Raw genomic sequence first — 17,464 nt, forward strand, 5'->3', positions numbered from 1 at the left:
TGCAAAATAAAAGGGCAATTCCATTATAAAGTAACTTACATTAATGTGGCTAATCACTAATGAAGATGGACAAATGATTTAAACACAAAGATTAAATTTACTTACATTATTATTTCAAAAAATGTCTTTAAGGACAGCATTTTGAAAATTCTTGTGCAAATTCATAACATTTCTCTTTAAAACATTTAAAGCACTGTAAAAGTTTATGTAAGAATATACTTTCCATTTGGAAATACAGTGGGAAATTGCAAGATTAGCTTTTAAGTTGTGTCATAAAAAATTCCTGTTGTGTGTACTTTCAAATATGAAAGACATATACATAAAAAGAATACAGATAGTCTAGAAAATAGTTACAGTTCCAATTGCTTAACCTACAGAGATATCCTTTAGCAAATCATTGAGCTGGACTTAACATGAATTTATACATGATCCAAACTACTATATTTAAGTCGGACTCACAGTCATTTTTTCAATAATCATTAACAGGATTTTTTCATCCAAATTGACTTATTTGAGAAAGAAATCTGTAATAAATTTTTGTTTTTCAGCTCAATTTTATGGACATGATATTGAAACTAGGAAACAGGTTGTCAAACAATTCCAATTTTGTACATGGTAAATACTAAATCAAGCAAAACTATGTAATACTTGAAATCATGAGACCAATGGACCACACAGACCAACAACCATTAAAGGGCAAGACAACAATAATCAGGGTGTTCCTTATGTTGCTTGTCAGTGCTTCAGGGCTGGGAGTTTCCATGATGTGTCTATGAGGTCATATGATCACGCATATGGCCTCTGACATGTGACTATATGTCATATTGATTTATAGAGCATATCACTATATATCAAAGAACAATTATTTTAATATTGTCTTATAGCAAAACGGTCATCAAATGATTCTTTTAATCTTTCCCTCCCCCAACATACTATTCATAAAGTGGCCAGAATCATTGTTGCATAAACGTATGTACATGTAAAAGTCTGTGTTTGTATTGTATATGTACATGTTATTGTGAATGGGTGCACATGTGTGCATGTACATTCATGTCTGAGTTTGAGGATGTGGAGGGCAGAGGTTGACACATTTTTAATCAAAAAGATATATTTGAATTTACGTGATTCCTAAGGAATTCGTTGTCTTTATACCTAAGACACTTCTCCTACTTCCTACAGTTGAAAATACCTAGTTTTTAAAACTCATCAGAAGTAACTCTCTTCAGAGATGGAATCTTTACCTTCAAAACTTTCTATAAGATATTTCAGTTCAGTTTTGAGTATACAAGTTGTAAAACAATTTCAAAACTAGTGCTTTGCTTTGCTGAAAATAGCATTTCATGTGCAACAGCACAGAACACTGTTATGTACATTGTATGCAATAAAATAATGCATCAAACAAGGAAAGGGTATGGAATGATGAAGGGGGTAAAGCCAGTTAAATCAGAGACAAAACACTTGGACATCACAGGCAACTCCAGAGTCAGTCTTTTCCTGTTAACATAGGAATCGATGACACCAAATGAAAGACAAGAATGAAAAAGTTCCTGGAAAGGTGATTTATCACATTCCTAATTTGATGCCTTTTGGGAGAAAAAGTTACGTTTGATTAAGACAAGGGACTTTGTTATGAGTGTATAAAGTAACAGGATTATTACTCTACTAACTCAACAGATTCATGATCCAAGTCATAAAACAATTCTAGGCATTTTGTTCTAAAGAACTTAGAAAAGACAAATACCCATCCCCTGCCCCAAAACAAAACAAACCAAAACACTGAAACTCCAGATTGTGGCTGGACTAATGGCTCAGCCATGAATAGTGTTTGATGTTCTTGCTGAGGACCTGGGCTCCATTCCCAGAACTCACATAGGATTCTTCCCTATAGCCTAGTTCCAGGACATTATACACACTTTCTGGCCCCTGTAGATAATTGGTGTACACATACACAAATGAAGACACACACACACACACACACACACACACACACACACACACAAACACACATACACCCTTAACTCAAACTCTAGTTTTAATTTCCAGTATTTAGGCTAATTTCAATTTATTTTGTAAGTTAAATATATCTTGTTGATTAAAAAAGCAGAGCATTTGAAAGGGTTAATGAACAAGTCACTGGATAGTTAGATTAATTTTCATATGTTATAAATTTAAAGTATGGATGTAACTTTGTTTCATGTAGAAATAAATTCAGCCACTAACATGAAAAATCCCAATTTTAAATAAATCTAGACTAACCCTTTAAGATATTTTCAATCAGTGTTTATATAACTTTATTGTGTTCTGTTTCTGCAAATAACAAATTCCAACAGGTGGCTATGGGAGTGGGCTTTCATCATCTGCTTAATGAATTTAGTCATCTTAATAAATAAGATGACTCTTCCTTTTGGTTTAGAGAAAGCAAGATATTATCTCCTAGCAATGTGATTTTGCAGGTTACACTCAGTGTGTCCTGAGGACCGAGAAGATTGCCTAAGGAATGTTTGCTGAGTGAGGTACTTCAGGTCTTTTTTTTTTTTTTTTTTTTTTGGTTTTGCGAGACAGGGTTTCTCTGTATTGTTTTGAGGCTGTCAGTCCAGCCCGGCCTCGAACTCACAGAGATCCACCTGCCTCTGCCTCCCGAGTGCTGGGATTAAAGGCGTGTGCCACCACCTCCTGGCCTAAGAATTGGATGACTACAAAATTGACTGGAGACACACAGCAGAATGAATGTCAACTAATGCTCTGAAAACACTTTCAGGGTCCTCTAACTCATACAGAGATGGTTGGAGGAAAGTTGGAGGTACCACTTTGGAACAACACTAAAATGTCTATGCTAATCTCTACTGAGTAGAGCTTCTGTGAAACCTGGCTTCCTATGGAGGTCTTAACAACCTTTAGCAAATGCTGAAAATACCCTGAGTGCAAACACTATTTTAAACTATTTTTATATGGAAAATGGTATTATACAGTCTTAATAAACTATTAACAGAGTTTACTTAATGAGAACTGATACAGATTTGTAAAAATAAATCATCCACAAATTCATATAATAGAAACTCAGAATCAATGTGATAATTATTGGTTGAGGAAAATTCTGTTCTTCTGAATGAGAACGGTCCTTCATAAGAGGGATTTTGTGGGAAAGTAGGCCAAGATCCTCTTTGACCTTTCTCTTCTGCCAGACAGGAATACAATGATCACCACATCATCTTGAAGGGAGAGAGAACTGTGAAACATGCAAGTTGAGGCTGCTTGATCTTGGACTTTCTAGTTTCCAGAAACACATTTTGCTATTTAGAAAATGTCCAAACTTACTTTGGAACAGGGCAGAGAAAACAGGATAAACAGTGCTTCCAAGAATAGGATGTGATTATAGAAGTACCTAAAGATGTGGGACTATTTTGAGTCTGGGTAGGAGATAGAGAAAGATGTGATGTTGAAGTGAAGTTTAGAGAAATCTTGTAATGATCATAGTGAAACATAATGGGAAATTCTGGAGTGCCCCAAAGAAGAGGAATTTAGAGAGCCTGAATATGAGAGATCACTTGAGTCACCTGTGTCAGAATGCTGGTGGCCATATGTATGGTAAGGCAATTTTGATAATAAACTAAATAAAAATGAGGGACAAGGTTTTAGAAGTAAAGGAAAGTCTGTGTTTATTATAAAACAGCTAAGATCCTGATTGGATTAAATCCTTGATCTAATGCTTTGCAAAAAGTATAAGAACTGTGCATGATATTTAGTGGAAGAACTTCTCATGAAAAGTACTTGGTGTGTGGCTGGCTCTTCCTGACTGACTAAAGTGAAATGTCAGAACATAGAGATGAATTCCAGAATAACTCATAACCAGACAGTGAGACTTAGAGTTGGAAAATCTTTAATTTGGGGGTATCAGGAATTGATAACCATTTTAGAGGGTAAATTCCAAGCGTGTGGCCAAAAGAGTTTATAAATTTTATAGTAAAAATAAAAATACTGAGATTAAGATATTACTCACTCATAATATTAGAGAAATGATCCTATCTTTTATGTATTATGCGTTAGTGTAGGACCCAGGGCAACTTGGCTACACTATTGCTGCTTGGCTACACTGCCACCATGACTGACTGAATAGAGACTCTAAGGCAACACCTGACTCCAGCAAAGATCACGAATTAAGACCACCCAGGCACCACCCAGGAATGGACCAATCAGCATTCATGGGGAAACTACCAACTGTTCCAAAGGAAATACCTATGGTTCCAACCATTGTAGATAGGATCACCAGATATCTCTTAACCCAGAACACACCTATCCCCATTCACCAAGACACCCCTGAACAAATGTCAGCCAATAAGGGTTCTGAACCTTAGAAATGCCCTCATCCCAACCTCTGCTATGATTAAAACGCCACCCCAACTGATCTTGACACTTTCCAATCTTGGAACCGCGGAGGATTCAAAGCTCCAGCTTGAAATAAGGCTCTTTGCTTTTAAATACAGGATTCTGTCTCTGTGGTGGTCTTTTGGGGGGTCCCCGTAATCTGGCGTAACAATGGTATCTTTGGATAACTAATGAATTGTTTCCCTGAAAATATAATCCTACTTACCTAGGTCAAGACAAAAGTTCTAAGTTCTGATAGCAGTACAATTTACTTTATTACTCTTGGCTGACTGACAATTTAGAACAACTCTTTAAAAATCAGTTTGAAGATATCTGGAGTTCTCATAGTAAGAAAAATAATGGTGTTTACATTATTCAACATTTTAATTTATAAATTTTAGGTGGTCTCTAAGTATTTAAATTAATCGTGAAAAATCCCCATTCCTGGGTGGTCTTAATTTGTGGTCTTTTCTGGAGTCAGGTGTTGCCTTAGAGTAAACTGAAACTCAGGTCTACTTTCTAGCTGGTCTCTATTGAGCCAGTGATGGTGGGAGTGTAGCCAAGCAGCAATAGTGTAGCCAAGTTGCCCTGGGCCCTACACTAATGCATAATACATAAAAGATAGAGCTTTAAAATTTTCTTTTAAATTAAACTCCATCCACACATGAAACCTACTGCTTATTCTACAGGGACCTTCATGCTCACTGTTTAAAATTCATATTTCCCTTAGCCAATTTCACAACAATTTTCAGGCAATATACCCATGTGATTAAGAGTGATTCATTTCATCTATTTTTATTTCAAATTCTACAAGTGATACCTAAGATGTATCAACATATCAACATATAATTAGCTTCTACATAGATTTATTTTCTAATCTATCTGAAATCCACAGTTATATAACACTGTGATTACAATAAACAAAACAAGATACAAAAGAACTTGAACAGGAAAGTTTACTAAAGCAATTTCTGCTTAGATAGGTTTGTTCTATACATTTGGGAAATCCTAAATCCTGAGACACATTCAAACAGATTTTATAGTTCTAAACAGTCTCCATTTTATTTTATGTTTTTGAGGAAAAAGATTTATAAAAACCACAGAGGCATATTAAGATTGTATAAACACCTTTTTATCATCTGTGCAAATCAATCAGTTTCACCAATATATTTCCCTGATCTATCAGTTTCACTTATTATTTCCCTGATCTATCTATCTATCTATCTATCTATCTATCTATCTATCTATCTATCTATGTACCTGCCTACCTACATACATACATATGTTCAGGAAGCATGGATAGATTGTGAATGTCAACTGTTCCATTGCGTTGCTTAAGATGAGAATACAAGTTTGATAGTGAGAATGTGTTTCCTATAAAGTCAGAGAAAGGTTATTTTATTAATGGTGTATTTAAACTATCCATTTATCTTAATGAGGAATCAGACAATTTGTATTTGAGAATCACAGGTTCACTTCTCAGTTGCTTTGATTTTTTTTATCACTTACTCTACCCCTGCTACAGATACTAATTTGAAATTTCTCTCACATTCAATTTTGGTTGGCCAGGCCTTATATTTTGATACAGATAAAGTGCAGTGCTAACCTTCAGAAGCACATTATCAGATGGTTCCTGGGTTTTCTTTAATGGGAAATGTCTTACCTGTTAACTTGTGGCATTACCTATTGCCACATTTGAAACTGAACAGGTTTTATTTAGAAGTAAAAAAAAAAACACACAAGTCTGCTTTTCCTGAGATCAAAGAATATGGGCTTATTATTTAATAGTCATTCATGATAAATGAATAAATAAATAACTAGATGTAATTCTACTGAAAATGAAAAATGTATCTTGGTATCTAGTGTGTATCTAGTGTGCTTATACTTATGGGTAGGTACACTTTTCACCATACCAGTGTGGATGCCAGAGGTCAGCCTGTGGGAGTCTGTAATCACCGTCTACCATGTGGATCCGAGGATTTGGATCCAACTCAGGCCACTGTGCTGTGAAATAACTCTTTTGTACACTGTGAAGAGGTTTTGCCGTCATTGGTTTTCAAAGGGCCAACTGGCCAGCAGCTAGACAGAAAGAGGTTAGGAGGGAGAGACAGAGAGAATGCTGGGAAGAAGGAGGGTAGAGTGGCTGCCAGCTTCAGAGGAAGCAGGAGATGAACATGTCACACTGAAAGAAGGTACCACCATGTGGTAGGGCATAGATTTAAAAAATGTGTTATTTGGGGAGTCAGAGGTCCTGATGAATATCTCTGCCTACACCACTGGGCTTTCAGGAAGCACCTGTACACACTGAGACATCCTGTAAGTCCTTAAAAACTTGTCAAAATAATGTTTAAGTGCCAAGTCACAAAATTCATAATTTGCTCTTTTTTAAAAAATATTTTAGGTGGGCTTATTTCACTAACAGTAAAAATATCAAATACAAACTGGTTTTGCAGTGCATGCTTTGAAGAACCACTTTTAATAACAGTCATTTTAAGAATAGCTGTGTTTTGAACATATGTGTGGATAGAATTTCACATTAAATTGAAATTTTCTACCAAACTGACTATTTTATTCATCTAATCACTACTTTAATTATATTTTCTCTCATCAAGTTATCTATTTTTCTGCTAATATGAATGCAATTAAATATTGGTGATTTTTCCAGAGCTTATAAAGGGCTACGTAAAATATAAGTGAGGCTGGTGAGGTGGGTCAGTGGTTAAAAGCACATACTGCTCGTGCAGAGGACCCAGGTACAGTTTCTGGCCCCCAAATGGTTCATTCACAATTCCATGTAATTCTATCTCAGGACCTGCCACCCTCTTCTGACATTTGTGAATACCAGACACACATGCAGGCGAAACACGCATACTTCATACACATAAAAATAACTCTAAAGAAGGAAACCAAAAAATAATTATACTTGGCCAGAAGAATTAATAGCAGTTTTCTAAGGCATAGAAAAGAATTTATAGTGAGCTCTTGGCTAAGAGTGACCTAAAATGGGAGATTAGTAGTAAAAACTGAAGAAATTGATAATGTAATTAAGTACTAGTTTTAACTCAGAAAATGAAAGAGAAAATAAAGCTCTAAGTAGTTTTCCAAAATCGGCAGTGGTATGAAATCACACATCTTTATTTAATGTTTTGGTGTTTCGTGACAGGGTCCCACTATGTAGATCAAGCTACCTTCAAATTTGTCATGACCTTCTTGGTCCAACTTGTCCTTGCTGAGTTGCAGGAATATGCTATAACATCCTGCTAGAGTAATCCTTCCAAAAATATCTGCTTTGCATTTTTTAAAGAGAAGACTCCGTTTAAAATATGAATAAGCAAGTAAATAAATGAGGAGAGGTAGACTATCCACTGAGATAAATAAGTGTTACAGAGAAGTACTACATCAAGTGTAAAATGAGTGGGATGAAGAACATTGGAGACTTCAATGCTTTCTTCTGAGAAGGTTGACAGCCATATGGCTACAGGTTTTTAATTACATCAAGCTATATTCTTCGTTCTCCAAGAGGCGAGGATGTAATTATATCACTAGACCCAAGATAAATATAAATGGGCGTTTATTGGGGGACAATTACACAGAATAATACAAAGAATCACTGGAGCATTTCCCTGCTCTCCGTATAGCATCCCACTGACCCCCCAGAAAGAAGTACACAACAGAAAGCCATGATGCCTCAAGCTCTTCTCTTTCTGTTTCTCTCCTCCTGAAGCCACATCCAAAGGGGTGTGGCCACCATTATAGGTCCACAGACCAGACACCTACATCTTGGCTAGTACTTTATCACCTTCATGAATACAACAGTCCTACTTTTAAAAAAATGAACTTGTTGTCTACTGGTGAAACTGAAAAATAGACCTCACTGGATGTCTTTATTGTTAGACAGTACTTCTTACCAAGGAAAGGGATTTTAATTCAGCTACACTCCTATAAAGGATACCTCTGGATCCTTATATATCCTAAATGTAAACAGACTAAATATGCTGAAGTAGTTTTGCCTTTAGTTAAGGGCCAAGAAGAAAACTGAATTTACACAAAAGTTTCTCCTCCACAATTAAAAAAAAAGCAAAGGCGATCAGAACAGATTATGCTGAGACATGAAAAACATCCAATGAGTTTAAGGGGCATTACTGTGTAAACATAGGCACATTCTGTGAAGAAGGTTCCCTGGCTTCAAGTCTCAGAAAATATTTATTTTTAAATGAACAAGAATTCTTTCGAAGTTTGTTTTTAGTGTGCTGGAATGATAAAACACTTAAGGCAAATATTGATTATTAAATTTAAAAAGCTATGTCTACATAACCGATTGTGTCTTTGTCTTCTGTTTATTCAATTATGGCTGGCTTACTGTGAGGAATGTTGATGGTTTAGAATGAACCTTCTGTTTTATAACAAAACACACTATAGTTCCATTAATAAATATTGGCTTTTTATAAAATGACATGTTAATGACAATCTACAAGGATGGGCTTGCTGGTCACTGTCTTTCCCTTTTAAGCATCATGCAGTATGGCCTCCTCAGCTATCTGTGGCAAACACTCCAAAGTTATTTGGGTTATTGTTTCATTTTGTTTCACAATCAAGGCAGACATGACAAAAATAACCATCCTGTTTAGCTCCATTTCAGTGAGTAAAAGAGTCTGCAGGGAAAGAAAGCCTTTCAGTGTGTTTGAGATCTTGAGAAACATAGGGAACTGAAACAATATTCATTAGTCATTGCTGGGTATAAGAATCAAGTCAGGAAAATTAAAAGGATTTATCCATTTAGTCCCTTCCTTACAAATAACAAAAGCATGTTAGGCCCATTATTCTGAACAATTCCTTTTAAAGTAATTCATTCGCTTTGGTTCCAATGATAATTATTATGTGCTGTGTTCATCTGAATGCATTTCAATTTTACCTTTATGTCATTTTTAAAATGTGATCACGTGACAAAATGTCACTAGGGGAAGGGGCAGAGAGTGGTTTTAATGACTTTATTTCACGGGCCAAAAAAATTACAGACAATGAACAATACACCTGTTTCCTATTCCCAAGAAATTACCAGCTAGACAATCCCACTTTGGCAGAGATTCTTCGACTCTTGTTTGAAACAGCCTAAGCAATATTAAAAATATTGTTCAGGACAACCATGACATTAGCAATATCATTATCAATAACAATTTTTAATAAAGGTTTTTTTTCTCTGACAATCATTTCAATTTTCTTACCTGCATCAAGTCATTTAAACATTACAACATCCTTATAAGATGATTTCTATTATCATTTCTGGGAGATGTCTTGATCTTTGCATTTGAGTGGTAGTAATTAGAGCCCATCTGTTTGAGGATTTTGGCCACAGTGCATTTTAATGGATAGGCTTAGTTTGGGAACAGGTTATGTGAGAAAAAACTCAATAAGATTAGGGTACTTTGCATCTCACCACTGAGTCTGAGATCAACAACATGGCTAGTCAGTAAATCAACTTTTTGTATAATGAAACACAAGAAAAAAGCTTGACATTTCTTAATTGACAATGCTCTGAATAGCGACGATTTAGGAGAATACCACCTCAGTCAGTAAGATAATAGAAGTTCTATGTTGGAAACTTCCTGGGCTCTGCCTCTTGATATTGATTTTTTGTAGAGCTTTAATCTGTCTCCTTTAATGTTCATGACATTGAGTATGAATTCTGTATATCTTATGAGAGAACCAGCAATCCAGTTGGGAATCTGGGACTGCCCCACATTTTAGGTTATTGGGGATGGGGATCTTGTGAAGTACCATGCTCTTCTGCTTTGTGATTTGGTTAAATATGAAAAAAGCTATGGTAAAGACAGATGGTTTCTGACTTATTGGGAGTGAACAATGTACTGGTAGTAATGACTACATATTCAGTACAAATTATATATTGAAATGGTTCTGCAGATGAAAACATGCTGTAATATTCTCTCACAATATTCTCTACATAATAGATACACATTTTTGGAATATAATGTTTTTAATTTGTGATGAGTTCATCGGGAGACAGTTCTACCACAAATCCATGGATGCAATGATTACTTATAGTTGTCAATTTAATAAAATGTACAATCAAATGTAAAGAGACTTTCAATGAGTTGTCTTGATCACATGATACTGTGGGTATACAAGAGACTATTAATTATGTTAATTCATTTGGGAAAGTCCAAAAACTTGGATGGAACCATATCATGGCCTAAACCCTGAGTGAAGTAAGAATAAAGCAAAGTAAGTTGAAAGCTGTTAACCAGTTATGCATTGGTTTCTCTTTGGCCATGACCCTGCATATGACACAGTAGCTATTTGAATTCCTGTCATCTTGTTTTTCTGCAGTGATAAATAGCAGTCTCAAACTATGAGCTAAAATCAACCCTTTCTCTCTAACTAGGTTTTTGTCAATATATTTTATCACAGCAACAGAAATGAATCTTGTGTAAAGAGTGTCTGTAGTGCTGATTGGGCTGTGGTATTTCTGGCTAAAAAAAAACTTTTGAGATCAATTTAATCAGTAATTAAATATTAGTTAAAAATAAAGCAATCAATGTACTTTCAATTTCTACACTAAGGGAAATGATTAGGGCATAAAGTAAGTAATTTACTCATTAAAGTTTTCTAAATAGCTGCAGAATGTGGATGATTTAATGGACGTTTTAAATAATTCAGTGTTTAGTATACAATATTTAACACTTTTTACAAAGAGGCTAAATTACATAATTAATATCTGAATCATTAATGTAACTAATACAACTTTATGACTTTTAATAGAATTTCTGAACCTTGAAACAATTCTTAGAACATAGTAAGTAGGAAGATATCATGGTAGATTTAAATAACTGGGATAAATGAACGGATAACTTAAAAACTCATGCCAATTTTGTTTGTATGGGGTCATCTTACGAAGAAAAGTGCCAGGTAGCCTTTTATTCAAGCCCCTTAAATTCCAATACCTACTGATCACTGTTTTTACTCTGAACATTTCACTTTGCTTCTGAAAGCTGGTTATCCCACTTTTCAAAATTCTAGTAATTACTTGGTTTTTCTCCTAGGTTAATTGTGATGATTAAACTGTATGTATATTGGGAGAATGTAGACTACTTAGGACAGGTCTAAGCACAAAGTAATCTCCCCCAATAATATATACAATAACGTTACCAAATTCATGAATAAGGGAATTTCAAGGTTATATATAAAGCATATGTAGTGGAATGGAATCACTCTAACAATAAGAAGCTATATTTTTAATCTAACAAAAGATCACTTAGTCCTGAATATTATTTAAGGAATGGTATATTATCTTGGTGATAAAATAAAGGTGGATATGAAAACATATTCCCTTTGGCTTTGCTAATATCTAATGTTGGCCTTTGAGATCAATCACAGCAATATAACTTTAGTATATTAGCTTATTCATTATACATATATATATATATTATCCAAGAGTCATGTTGGAACATTAGGTGAACTCCATATTTATTAATATTTCTTTCATAATAATGAAAAAATGAAACAAGATATTTATAAATTATCAGAAGTGACATAGTTTGTACGTGATAGATTTAGAACTCAAAACTGAATCTTCTGAGTTCAGCGCAGTATTTTATTTTATTTTGTTATTTTTTGACTTTGCACATTGTCTCTCACTAATTTTAGCATTTCATTTCAAATGTTTAGAAGATATGTAATCTTTTCCAAATTTCCAAATTACTATTTCTAAAAAAATTTGTTCTTCTGTTACTGCCCAACAGATGTTTTCTTTATAACATGATGAATAATTAAATTTGTTTCATCTTTTAAAGTTATGCTTTTATAATTCAATACTTTCTGACTTGAATTTTCAAACTGTATATAAATTGTATACTAATTCTCTTTTCTTTGTTGAATCTTAATACATATTTTCAGAAGACAGACTTGATATGATTTTATTTGGGAATGATTATTTTACTGCTATCTATACTTATCAGCAAAATAAACAATTTTCTATCAATGGAAATAACTTGGTTAGATATATTTGGTTAGATATATTTAATCAGTATTCAAGTTTTCTACAAAATATATAAATTAATAATTATAAATATTTTTAAAAAGAGGAAATTCCAGTAGGAAAATCATATTCCTGATGTGTTTGCAAGGAAAAGACTAACTATAGCTCCTGAGTTTCATATTGTCTTGAAGCAGTTAATTTCCAATGCTTCCCGATGCAATTGTCGATACAAACTCTGAGTTCATTAAATGAACACTATGTCTTGTCACATTCACATGTATGCAGGTGTTTCAATAGTATTTCACTTTCTGCTCAGATTCAGAGTTCCTAAGGAATATACCAATGTGATTATTAATGATGAATAAGATAATCAACCTGTCAAGGTTTATATAAACATGAAGAAATTTGAAAGCCATTATGAGAATAATCATTTCTGCCAAGTAAGAATAGATTTATGGAATTCAATCCACTTTTACCTCACAGAAATGACAAAGAGAATTTAAACGTCTGAAGGTAGGTTAGTAAAGTGTCAGCCGGGGGACGTGGTTTTTATTGAAAACTAAATCTCAGAGCTTTGCAGTGGCTTTTGAGCCTTGGAGTCTTCCCTTAGAGGTATGACAATTCTAATTTGGAGAGAAAATGAACTTAATTATTTCTTAAATACTACAAATAAATGGTTTTGTAATTTGGGATGAGAACTCGGAAAATTCCTAAGTGTTCTATTATCAATAAGTTTTCTCCTTTTCCCATAATTTTCTGGGCCATTTTCAGTCATTCAAGTTTCACTTAAATTATATAAATCTCAGTTGCTCGTGGATGTAAGAAGCATTATAGATTTTAACGTTATGCTGTTTTGGAGAAATACTTTACTTTTGACTTTACTCCAGATGACCAGAATTATAGGAGACACAACATATTAATATTTGTATCTTTTTCCCTTTTATTTACATAGTAAATTCATAAACATAAATAAGAAATGTGATGGGACAATTCCATGTTGTTTTGATGGAAGTCCTGTATCTTTTATCTGATTTGTTATGGAAATGTTATGAGAACTCCATGTGGGTTTACAGTCGTGTACTGCAATGCCCATGCTTGGCATAAATGGGTCATCGGCATATTATCTTCTTCATTGTCTCCTTATGTTGTTCTTGCCAACCTTTGGAGAAAAAGCCAGACTTTCTAAGTATTCAGGCATCTGTACTGGCCTGTCCTTGGGAATCTTCAAGATACACCCTCAGCTGCAGCCACACTAAGAGCACTGCCTGTGCACATTCACTATGTTACCTTTTAAGAGGGCCCTGTCCATCTCCCATCTCAATCTCAATCTCAGTCTCAATCTCTCTCTCTCTCTTCTGTCTCTCTCTCCACCCAAGCTCTGTCACATGGCATCTTTCTCTGGCACTGCTTTTGAAAATCACAACAGTCTTCTCTCATCAAATCCCTGCATCTTTCTTTTTCTTCAAACAAAAATTGCCATCACCATCAGTGGAAGGACCTCCCTTGCTTGTGTCTATCACAAAACCATGGTTTCATTCCACTGTCTTTTTCACAAAGGCCCTGTTTTCCTTTTTATTTCTCTGCCTCCAAAGTTGGTCATAAGTGTTTCCTTTCTAATCTGAAAAGCATATTTCTCAATAGTTCAACTTTTATTTTGATTATCCTGGTTACCAAAATTCTTTTAAAAAGAAATGGCAACAGAAAGGAATTCTCCTAATCTTCAATTTATAAACTTCTAGTTGATTCATATAAATTTCTAATTGATTCCAAAGTTCTTTTCTCAGCCGTTCTCTTTCTGTTATCATTATTTGAAGTTGTCTTTGCAAGCAGTGATTGTCTGCTGGTGAACATGTCACAATAAATACCCAGTAGACAGTCCTCCCTGCTTTTGACATTATAGGTCAAGTGTAATGTAAAGCTCCTTTATCACCTACTCCCACATGTATCTTTTCTCCTTACTCTGCTTGATTTCTGGATTTGTTTTGTTTTGTTTTGTTTTGTTTTTGGAGGGGGTGGGGTTGAGACAGGATTTCTCTATACATCCCTGACTATCCTGGAGCTCATTCTGTAGAACATGCTGACCTCAAACTTGCAGAGATTTGCCTGGTTCTTCCTCCCGAGTGCTGCAATTTAAAGGTCAGGCCACCAAACCTGGCTCTGCTTGACTTCTTGATTTTATATTTCTCTGAGTGTTTCCAGTTTCTCACTTAAGTTTTAAGGTGTTTTACTACCTATGCTTATAACCATCCACCTTTACATTTTTAAAAAGTGTATTTCTAGGCCTTTCTGAGAGTACAGGGTTTTAATACAGCTCATAGGATCAGTCCTATCAAATGATGTGGATGAAGCAATGGTTCTAATCAACAGACCTCACTCTTCCCACCTAGTCATTGCCCTCACCATTTGGATCCAGTGTGCTTCTGAATGATCATGAAAGTTAATTTGCTAATGCATGTTCCTTACTTTCAGTCTAGGGCAACACACGTCAAATAAGACTGTAGAAGAGGTTCAATGAAATTCTTATTTCCTAAGGAAAAATTTACTTTTAAGTTGGTAAATGAGGTGACTAGAATGAGCATGTAAAGGATAAAATTCACATTAAAACACAGCCCAGCTTGCACCTGACCAGAGTAAGTATTTTTATGTTTAATGCAGTCTTGTGGAAAGCTTTTTAAAATAAATATGTCTGCTCTATTCACTTCAAATTAAGCTGTCACCACCAGTGTTGCAGGTACTTCTGAATAATCCACTTTGTCTAGCTCAATTAAATAATTAAATAAGTACATGGGTTTCTGGTAATGGAATACACACTCTAAGGATGTAATCTGTTTTTCTTTCTGTTTGCCTTGTGTTGTATCTTTTGTGATTTTTTAAGCTACAACAAAAATTACCATGCAAGAAACAAAATTTTATTGTACTTATTCTAGCCACATAATTTAGAGCCACGTTTTAAGCATGACAACCTAGAAAACATACTCAGTGTTAAAAATGCAATCTCCCTATTCAGAGAGGTTTTATAATTCAGCAATTTTTCATTTTGTGTTTATGTATTTATACTATTTTGTCTTTTCTAGTTATCTTTCCCAGAAATAACAGGTTCAATAATGCAGGTGTTCAATTAAGTTTGTTGTATTCTGTCATTGGCTTGTGATTGTTTTAGGAAATTATAACTTTTTTCAATCAAAACCTTAACATATTATTAAGTTCATCCATGCATTTTGTTGTTGTTCTTTACCTTTACTTTTGGTCTAAAGGACATTCTTCTTTCCATGCAAACGCTGTTTGGCTTATTATTATTTACAGGATTAAGCTCTGGCTCTAGAAATACACACTCAGGTGGAGCTTTCTCTGTATATTGCCTCCTATGTATGCCTCTGCCTCATTACAGTGCCTTTAACTTGGTAACTCCAATGAGGAAATAACATAAATCATCTTCCAAGAAAGACATTTTTGACAATAACTCTCCCTCCCCACCTCTACTTATAAAATTAGTCATTCTGTTTTTGACATCACTGCATCCTGAACTTACTTTCACTTTAATATTTGTCATATTTTATTTTAATTACATTTCTTGTAGAATAATATACTTAACATAAAATTTACCATCTTAAATGGTACCTTTCAGTTGTGTTAAGTACATTACTATTGATAATCCCCACACATATCCTAGAGCTTTGTCTCCTGAAATATATCTTCACTGCATCAAATACTGTCGTCATTATAACTACACTGTAAGGTACCTATCTCCAATACTAGATTATTGTTCTAACTGAATTAAATTGAAGTGCTCATTCCTGGTTTTGTTTATATTCAGTGTTTAATTCAATTTTTGACAAACATACAATTGTCTCAAATTTGAATCAAAGTATGATGACTTCAATAATAAATAAGATACTATATTTAGGTAACCATGTCACATTGAATGAACTCTCTAGCCTTATTCTACCTGACCTAAAATTTTAACAAAAAAGTGCATAAAATGCACACCTACAAGTTTTTAATAAAATAAAAGGAAGCATAAAATGTACTTAAACTTAAGAGGAGGGAGAAGGAACTGGGATTGACATGTGAAGCAAGCTATTTAAAAATTAAAGTAACAAAAAAATTAAAAAATGTAATTTTAGTGTTCTTTCAAGAGCTCTGCTGAGTCTTATTTCTATCAACCTGTCACCCCATCTTTTTTTTTTTTTTTTGGTTTTTAAGAGACAGGGTTTCTCTGTATTGTTTTGGAGGCTATCTGTCCAGCCCGGCCTCGAACTCACAGAGATCAGCCTGCCTCTGCCTCCCGAGTGCTGGGATTGAAGGCATGTGCCACCACCGCCCAGCCACCCCCATCTTCTTTATCATCTCACATTCTGTCTATTCCTATCACAAAATAATCTATTGTTCTAAACTATTGTTTCATGTATTATTAATCAGAGTGCTTGCTCTTCTCGAAATGGTTTTCACAACTCAACACTGTATGTAAATTACATTATATAATTATAAAATTTCACAAAAAGATTTTGAAGTTAAATATTAGTCTTTCTGCACAGGTATGCTCAAATATTTTCTGTAGGGTAAAGACAAACAATTGACAAACATATAGGTACATGGTTTATATGACTACAGTGAATGGGATAAATAGTAATGGGAAAGTTATATTTTATTTGTCTGGAAAGCAGTGGCCTAGGCTTAGACTTTTATAATGCTAGCTCTAGTGCTTGTTGAATGGTTCTAACACATGCAGAAACAATAGCCTTTAGAAATTTAAACTAAGGATCAAGTACTGGCTGTTGGCAAGGAATAATAAAAAACTTCATTAGAGAGGTGAGCTTACATGGGGAAGTAAACTTCCATGGGTGTGTCAGATTTATGGAAGGAGTCTAGAAGAGACATTAACATAAGTAAGATCTAGGGTCTTGACCCTGTGGATTGCTTTCAACATCAATGCTTGATATATATATATATATATATATATATATATATATATATATATCTTTAAAGATCTGTGAAGAGTTGTGTTGGAATTTTGATGGGGATCACAATGAATCTATGGATTACTTTTGGTAGGATGGCCATTATTACTATATTAATCCTACCAATCCATGAGCATTAGAATCTTTCTAT

General features: G+C 34.4%; 1 protein-coding gene across 25 annotated transcripts in view; it reads right to left on the reverse strand.

The window, feature by feature from the left end:
- The window catches only part of Ppfia2 (PTPRF interacting protein alpha 2), a 451,568-nt gene that overhangs the window by 137,162 nt on the left and 296,942 nt on the right, over positions 1 to 17,464 (reverse strand). The window lies entirely within an intron of this gene.

The sequence above is a fragment of the Mesocricetus auratus genome, unplaced genomic scaffold, assembly GCF_017639785.1.
Source record: "Mesocricetus auratus isolate SY011 unplaced genomic scaffold, BCM_Maur_2.0 Super-Scaffold_100011, whole genome shotgun sequence".
In the NCBI taxonomy this organism is placed as follows: domain Eukaryota; kingdom Metazoa; phylum Chordata; class Mammalia; order Rodentia; family Cricetidae; genus Mesocricetus; species Mesocricetus auratus.